This window comes from Schistocerca gregaria, chromosome 7 (assembly GCF_023897955.1).
Source record: "Schistocerca gregaria isolate iqSchGreg1 chromosome 7, iqSchGreg1.2, whole genome shotgun sequence".
In the NCBI taxonomy this organism is placed as follows: Eukaryota; Metazoa; Arthropoda; class Insecta; order Orthoptera; family Acrididae; genus Schistocerca; species Schistocerca gregaria.
In genome coordinates, this window is record NC_064926.1 from 317393735 (window position 1) to 317402308 (window position 8574).

An 8574-nucleotide genomic window follows, 5' to 3' on the forward strand; every position below is an offset into this window, starting at 1 on the left:
AATAGAAGGGAGAACCGATAGAGGTACTCAGGGTACCCTCCGCCACACACCGTCAGGTGGCTTGCGGAGTATGGATGTACATGTAGATGTAGAAACATATGATAGGTACGATTGGCAATTACATCTCTATCATTAAAACTTTCAAGACCAGGTACACTCGAAACTCCGCTACCACCTCTTACTATGGCAACGGTGAACCATCCATTTCGATGTGCGAAACTGTCATTTATATCCAAGCTAAAATTAAGAGAACATCCAACAAATACACATGGTCCATCGACGAAGGCGTGGGCTGCAACACTCTTCACTGGAATGCGATTCTTCTTGTCTCCTGATGTTGTTGTAAGTTCAACGTTTTCTATGGTTTTGTAGACTTGCTGGACCACTAACTCATCTGCTATGAACCGAACAGGTGGGCCCGTCATATGCCTCCGTAAAATGTATGTGGATTCCTAAGGGATAAACTGCTGAGGTCATCGGTCCCTAGACTACACACTACTTAAACCAACTTATGCTAAGAACAACACACACACCTATGCCCGAGGGAGGACTCGAACCCCCGGCGGGAGGGGTCGCGCAATCCGTGACATGGCGCCTCGAATCGTGAGGCCACTCCGCGCGGCAGTCGTCATGTACTTGTATGTCCATTGCCTATATGATGACAAAATCCTACAACCCGTTGGGACGATGCAGTGCCATGGTCTGTTTAAAAGCAAACATGTTCCTTCTTTGTTGTTGTCTTCTGCCAATGCAGACTACAACCCATTGGGGCGACACAGTGCCTTCGTCTGTTCAAAAGAAAACATGTTCCTTCTTTGCTACTGTGTTCTGCCACTTCAGTTTCTCTAGGCAAACGATCGTCACAAGTTCTGATCAGCGCAGCAAGATGCATTGTGCATATGGCCGATGTAACGCATGCCGCCACACTCGCAACTGATGCTGTACGTGCCAGGTTCTCCTTGACTGATCCATTATACTGGCAAACGTGTCTGAGGACGGTCCTGCTTACGAAAGCCACGCCAGGCACCTTGACTTTTCTGCTGGGTTGTTGTGTTACTTCTTCTTACTCAGCTGAAGAGCGGGTCTTACTTGTGTCTTCGAGTAGCGGTTATTGCGAAAGATTTTGTGTAGATGTATTCAATAGAAGCGGGATCAAATCTTCCCGTAATAATTTTAGGCACCTGTGGGACCCTGCTAAAGAGGCCGCAGTTTGTTCTCCTCGTATCTTCGTCAATTCAAGCAAATGCTGCCTCTGTCAATCTTCTCTTCATCTTGAGGTCAACTGCATATTAGATCGCACTCTTCCTTTATAACGATAGCGAGATAACTTCGATTCACAGTTGTAGTACTACTTCATTACGTCGGAAAAATTTTATCGTCATTCTGTGAGGCAGGCCATTGACTAACCACGCCAAGTTTCATCAAGTTTTCTGTGCTTAGATATTTCCAGCCGACTGCACACGAAACGTTGACAAGATTCTATAATTCAGTGTCATCAGCATTCTTGTTAAAGCAAAACATACACCCTGTAACTAGTAACAAGAATACGGGTGAAAGCTAAAATAGAGTTGTGATAATCTTGACCTACCGATAGCCCTACGGTTATCTGGGATTTTCTTGTAATTAAAAGTGCCCGGGCAGCCAAGACTCTGCAGGCGTGGCACACAAATCGATCCAGTTCTTTCCAGTTATGTGTGTGGATTAGTTTGCATTTCACAACTGAAACCGGGATGTCGTAGGTAATGCATGACTTACTTGTAATGTAGATATATTTGGGTTTCCTGCTGCTACCGATGGAATATCAAAGCAATAATATTAGAATGGAACGGAGACGCCCATTAACGTCCTAGGGCATTACCATCGCTTTCTGCTACGAATATTCGCATAAAGCTGATTGTAGATTTCTACGCTTTCCTGTCACACTTTAATAGAGACAAGCCAACACAATGACTACACCTACATCTACATACATATTCCGCAATCCACCATACGGTGCGTGGTGGAGGGTTCCTCGTACCACAACTAGCATCTTCTCTCCCTGTTCCACTCCCAAAAAGAACGAGGGGAAAATGACTGCCTATATGCCTCTGTACGAGCCCTAATCTCTCTTATCTTATCATTGTGGTCTATCCGCAAAATATAAGTTGGTGGCAGTAAAATTGTGCTGCAGTCAGCCTCAAATTCTGGTTCTCTAAATTTCCTCAGTAGCGATTCACGAAAAGAACGCCTCCTTTCCTCTTAAGACTCCCACCCGAGTTCCTGAAGCATTTCCGTAACACTCGCGTGATGATCAAACCTAGCAGTAACAAATCTAGCAGCCCGCCTCTGAATTGCTTCTATGTCCTCCCTCAATCCGACCTGGTAGGGATCCCAAACGCTCGAGCAGTACTCAAGAATAGTGTTTTATAAGCGATCTCCGTTACAGATGAACCACATCTTCCCAAAATTCTACCAATGAACCGAAGACGACTATCCGCCATCCCCACAACTGTCATTACATGCTTGTCCCACTTCATATCGCTCTGCAATGTTACGCCCAAATATTTAATCGACGTAACTGTGTCAAGCGCTACCCTACTAATGGAGTATTGAAACCTTACAGGATTCTTTTTCCTATTCATCTGCATTAATTTACATTTATCTATATTTAGAGTTAGCTGCCATTCTTTACACCAATCACAAATCCTGACCAAGTCATCTTGTATCGTCCTACAGTCACTCAACGACGATACCTTCCCGTACACCACAGCATCATCAGCAAACAGCCGCACATTGCTATCCACCCTATCCAAAAGATCATTTATGTAGACAGAAAACAACAGCGTACCTACCACACTTCCCTGGGGCACTCCAGATGATACCCTCACCTCCGATGTACACTCACCATCGAGGACAACGTACTGGGTTCTACATTCACTTTGGAATATTTTTGGAACTTTAATATGTCTCATGCAGAACAATATTTTTCCATTGCTTCTTTGTCGGCACCAGCGGCTGTTTCTTTAAAGGGGAGAGTGTTGTACGTGGAGGATAGTGTACCTACGAACACGTGACGTCCCCAGGTCAGTGTTCCAGTCTAGTGGCTCATTTTAGAATCACATGATGGAAAGCGCACCAGAAACAGCCACAAGTAGTTGTCGGTACATTCTACTGTTTTGTTGTTATGACAGCGTTTGTAAATATTAAGAGTTCTACATTCTAATTCTTCAGCTTTGGATTTTTATGGCGAGTGCCACTGACGACAGAAGAAAACGTACCATAAGAGTCATCAAAAGCTAGGCTACAAAGTTTTGTACCAAGAGTTGAGCAACTTTGTAAGATTGGAAAATAGAATGGGAGGGCAAGATAAAGTTAGCACAGAGGGGATCGTCAAGGACTATGGTACGGAGGTCGTTGACATAGACAATATAAACAGGAAACTAAGAAATACCGAGTTTTTCAGTCCAGACATGCATTCAACGAGGGTTTTGATTGCTGATGAAAGCAAAGTAGAGGCAAGTAGTGTAGAGTTAACGGAGACAGAACGGAAAGAAGGGTTACAGTAAACTTGAGTGACTCAATTTGTTTAGGCGTTGAGGATACTCAAAGCAAAGCACAGTCTGGTGAATAATACTATTGCACCGAGGAATAGAGACATGTTTTCTTGCTGCCACTGATTACAACCTTGGCGTAGTTTTGATAAGAAATTAGTACTGATATTAAACAAGGTAGAGATCAGATCATGTCCAGTCTTAAATGGTAAGTGCCAGATTTGTGAAAGGAAGTAAAGCGAGGCACCTTGGAGCAGTCTGATAAGTGTAACTTGCAATTGGAACAGCAAGTAGATACTGAAGTGTAATAAGTGGTAGATAACGAGGATACTGAACTGGATATGGGAGTGCGCTGCAAGGTAAAAGGAGGTGCTAGGGCCTGTTTCTAGTAGCAGATACTAAAGTGTAACAAGTGGTAAATAACGAGGGTACTGACCTGGATGTAGGAGTACGTTGCATAGCAAAATGAGGTGTTAGGGACTGTTTCTAAAGAACTGGAAGGTCATCCTACAGCTTATCACAACTTTACCACTGCGGTCCAGGTGAAACAAGGAAATTTGGAGACGAAAATAAATAATGAGATGAGTAATACCAGAGCAAATATAAAATCTCGACAAAATGCTAGTTTTAAATTACATTTAGTAAGACGAGTCAGACGTAGGCCACTAGTTGAGCAATGTATGAATTGTTTGAGAAAGAGCAAGAGGTCCATAATCTGCAGGTGGATGCTCGGCTGGAGAAAAATGAGCAAGAAATTTCTAAGCTATCCCAAAGAGCACGCCAAGCTTCACCTAGCTCTTCAGCAGAAGAAGCGATTATCAGCTGTCAGAAATTTATTAATTTTGATCCACAAAGTAGTGTGCACGTTAGTTTATTCAGGAATTTGATGGTATAATGCCTGTGTTAGATAGAACAAGAGTAAGTTTTACATGTAGTGGAACACTTAAGGGGCGACGTCATTAGGAGGGCTAGCGTGGTATCAGCTAAATTCAAAGATTTGGAGGATTTTAAGAGAAGTCTTTTAGACGCAAGGAAAGTGGCGGTCTCATATGACACTACGGGTTCAAGCAAAAGTAGTTATGGGAAGGAAGTAAAAGAGAGTGAATAGGGATGGCAGCTCTTGGCCTAGGCCAAGAGCAAGAGTCACTGGCGGGGAAAGCTGTGACTGAAGCTACTGCTGTGCCAGCCACAGCCGAGATTGCATCCACAGCAGGAGAGGAACTAGAGAATGAAAGGAAGCCATTAGTGGGGGCGACAGAGAGAGCTGCAGAGCAGCGGAAGAGAGCTCACTGGACGCAGCACAGACCACAGAAACGCCACACTAAGTGTAAGAGAAGGGCATAGCTACAACATAGTGCACTTGTTTGAAGAGACAACAACAAGACATGAGGACAGTATTAATCGGTACATCTCATTTCGTCAAAGGTGTTGGGCGCCATGGCATTCAAGAGTAAATGTGGAGCCTGACGTTACAGACAGGAGTAGTAGTCCCACAACATTGGAACGAGAACGAGTAGAAGTAAAGAAAACCGCCAATGGAGGGGAGTGAGAAAGGGACATTGTTTTTGAGGTCGTGTTTAAGGGAGGTACTGACCACAGGCAACCCTCAAGGTTAAATGATTGTGAAGTCGAGCTCTCCGTCTCTCATGCTGAGAGGGCAGAAGCTAAGCATGTTTGTGGATTGTCGCTTCATGAAAGGTTGCTCGAAGGTTTTCAGTGTTTGCTTGTAAGTAAAATTAAATCTGTGAACTGCAGAGCTATCCCATAATTTGACAACAAGACAATAATTGCGGATTTGTTACCAGAGGGCGAGTCCACGACCACTGCAGTAGCACTGCGCTGGTTTCCAAGGTGCAGTTAGGAGATGTAATAAGTTATGTGTTGGTTGACAGTCATTCAGAAACTTCAGGATTATCTGAAGAGTACGTTGCTAGTTTGCCAGACAAGGCAATTATGGCTGTGTCTCCAGTATCCCCAGCAGAAATATTTGGAGCTACTAGAAAGGTGTTAAAGGCTATTCGTCAGAAACTAATGGTGATAGTGAAGTTGAGAGAAAGAAGACTAGAACATAATATAATACCAAACTTGAGCGTAAAATTTTTATTGAGCGTGGATTTCCTGAAGTAAACTTTGAATCCTATCTCAAAGAGGGTAGTTGGACTAAAGAATTTACTAGTTTTGAAGAGTTATGTGCACATAGAGAGAAATAAGCAGGTGTAGAGGTCGTTCTTAGAGAGACTTCACAGTTTTGCAGCTGTTTGCACCTCAGAACTCTGATACAGTTTTTCCTTTCTTTGCTCCAGTCTCTTCCAGGTACTTTTGTCTATCAGAAGTTCTTCCAGAGGGTACTGAGAAGATCACGTTGAGTAGTGTAGAGAAGCAGGTGACAAAAAAGGAGAACTGCATTTGTCAGAGAGGAAAGTCTCAGCTATTCAGAGAAACGAAATATTTAGTAAAAGGGTAATCAGAGGTAAAGAATAGGTGTAATCTTTTGGGTAAATGAGGTAGAGGTCGGCTGCTGAATTGTAATATGAAATGGAACCAGAGATCAATAATAAGACATATCATTGTGGTAGAGAATAAGAAAAATTTATGGAAAATAAACTAGTCCCTAAGGCCAAGTTCCCCTGTGTTAGTGAATATGGGAGAAATACATGACAAAGCAGGTGGCGAACTGAAGCTCGAAAATGTGGAAAGTGCGCCAGTGATCCATTAAAACAGACATATACATAAAGTAAGCAGATTAAATTGAGTTGAACTAAGGAAAATAAAATATCGGAAGGAAGTAAAGCTCTAATAGGCAGACAAAAGGAGTATGAAAGGATGAAGCATGCAAATCCGGGCTGTACCATATAAAATGAGTGATAAAGAAAAAGTAAGATAAATGTAAAAGGTGTAAGTCCACTTGGACTACGAGAAAAAGGAAGTAACAAAAATGTTGAGGTTGCAGTGGGATAATACCACCTGTAAAATATGTAATGTCAACATTTTTCGTGCCTAGGAGCTAAGTAGTAACGAAGAAGATAGCCTGAAGATTAGTGATTAGTGTTAGGAAAACTGGTGTTCTTGGAAAAATAATTGAAGCAGTAGTAAGAAGTTCAGTCATCGATATAAAGTTAAGAGGTATACAAATGAGGAAACAAAGAGGCGACAGGTTGGAGGAAAGGAATTCTTGCAGCAGAGTTATTAAAATAGTATTGATGGAGTATATTGATATTGTTTACCAGAAACAAGATTGCTTTGCAAAAAAACAGTTGAGGTGGGGTGAGATGTGGCAGTGCGATGAGCACGAATACCCAAGCTCTAGCTTAGTACTACTTTCAATCACTTACTGGAATAGCAAATGGGGTTGCTGTACAAGAAATGAAACATAAGTTACAGCGATTTTAATTAAGAAACATGAATCACAATTCAATTTTATGTCGGCCATAAGACGAGCCGGTGCAGAGCGCCTGGTTGACAGTGTCAAACGATTGTAAAGTGAGCCGAACTGGGATGGGGGGGGGGGGGGGGGCGCCGTGTGACTTGCACAAGCAAGAAGGAGGAGGAACACAACCATGGAAGAGCCGGAGATGCAGTATCCATAGGCAGACATTCCTCCACTTTGGGAAAGGAGGTCTGGCCCGACCGACCAGCGTCCTCCAGCAAAGACAAAATAGTTCGGACGGTAAATAACTAAGGTCAAGCAGGAAGCAGTGGTAAAAATTATATAAAGTCATAACCCCATAATTCGAGTGCCAGGAAATCAATAAAAGGCTGTTAGGCATGAGCTCATCTAACTTGACGAAAAAGGTGCTGGATGACGTCACAGTGACGCGGTGAGTGGGAAGGACGGCAGGAATGTGATTGCTAGGCACATGGAGCTCTGGAAGCGAACGGGACAAATGGGCGTCAGTATCGCTAATCCAAATCTCGGAACTGTGTTTTGCTGAAACATAGCCAGAGTGTGTGAAGTAAATGCCGCTTATGTTTTTCTGTTTTATAACTGAATTGTACTACTGGCCATTAAAATTGCTACACCAAGAAGAAATACAGATGATAAACGGGTATTCTTTGGACAAATATATTATACTAGAACTGACATGTGATTACATTTTCACGCAACATGGGTGCATAGATCCTGAGAAATCAGAACCCAAAACAACAACCTCTGGCCATAATAAAGGCCTCGATACTCCTCGGCATTGAGTCAAACAGAGCTTGGATGGCGTGTACAGGCACAGCTGCCCACGCTGCTTCAACACGATACCACAGTTCATCTAGAGTAGTGACTGGCGTATTGTGACGAGCCAGTTGCTCGGCCACCATTGACCAGACGTTTGCAATTGGTGAGAGATCTGGAGAATGTGCTGGCCAGGGCAGCAGTCGAACATTTTCTGTATCCAGAAAGGCCCGTACAGGACCTGCAACATGCAGTCGTGCATTATCCTGCTGAAATGTAGGGTTTCGCTGGGATCGAATGAAGGGTAGGGACACGGGTCATAACACATCTGAAATGTAACGTCCACTGTTGAAAGTGCCGTCAATGCGAACAAGAGGTGACCAAGACGTGTAACCAATGGCACCCCATACCATCACGCCAGGTGATACGCCAGTATGGCGATGACGAATACACGCTTCCAATGTGCGTTCACCGCGATGTCGCCAAACGCGGATGCGACCAAATGATGCTGTACACAGAATCTGGATTCATCCGAAAAATGACTTTGCCATTCGTGCACCCAGGTTCGTCGTGGAGTACACCTTCGCAGGCGTTCCTGTCTGTCATACAGCGTCAAGGGTAACCGCAGCCATGGTCTCCGAGCTGATAGTCCATGCTGCTGCAAACATCGTCGAACTGTTTGTGCAGATGATTGTTGTTTTGAAAATGTCCCCATCTGTTGACTCAGGGATCGAGACGTGGCTGCACGATCCGTTACAGTCATGCGGATAAGATTCCTGTCATCTCGACTGCTAGTGATACGAGGCCGTTGGGATCCAGCACGCCGTTCCGTATTACCCTCCTGAACCCACTGATTCTATATTCTGCTAACAGTCATTGGAT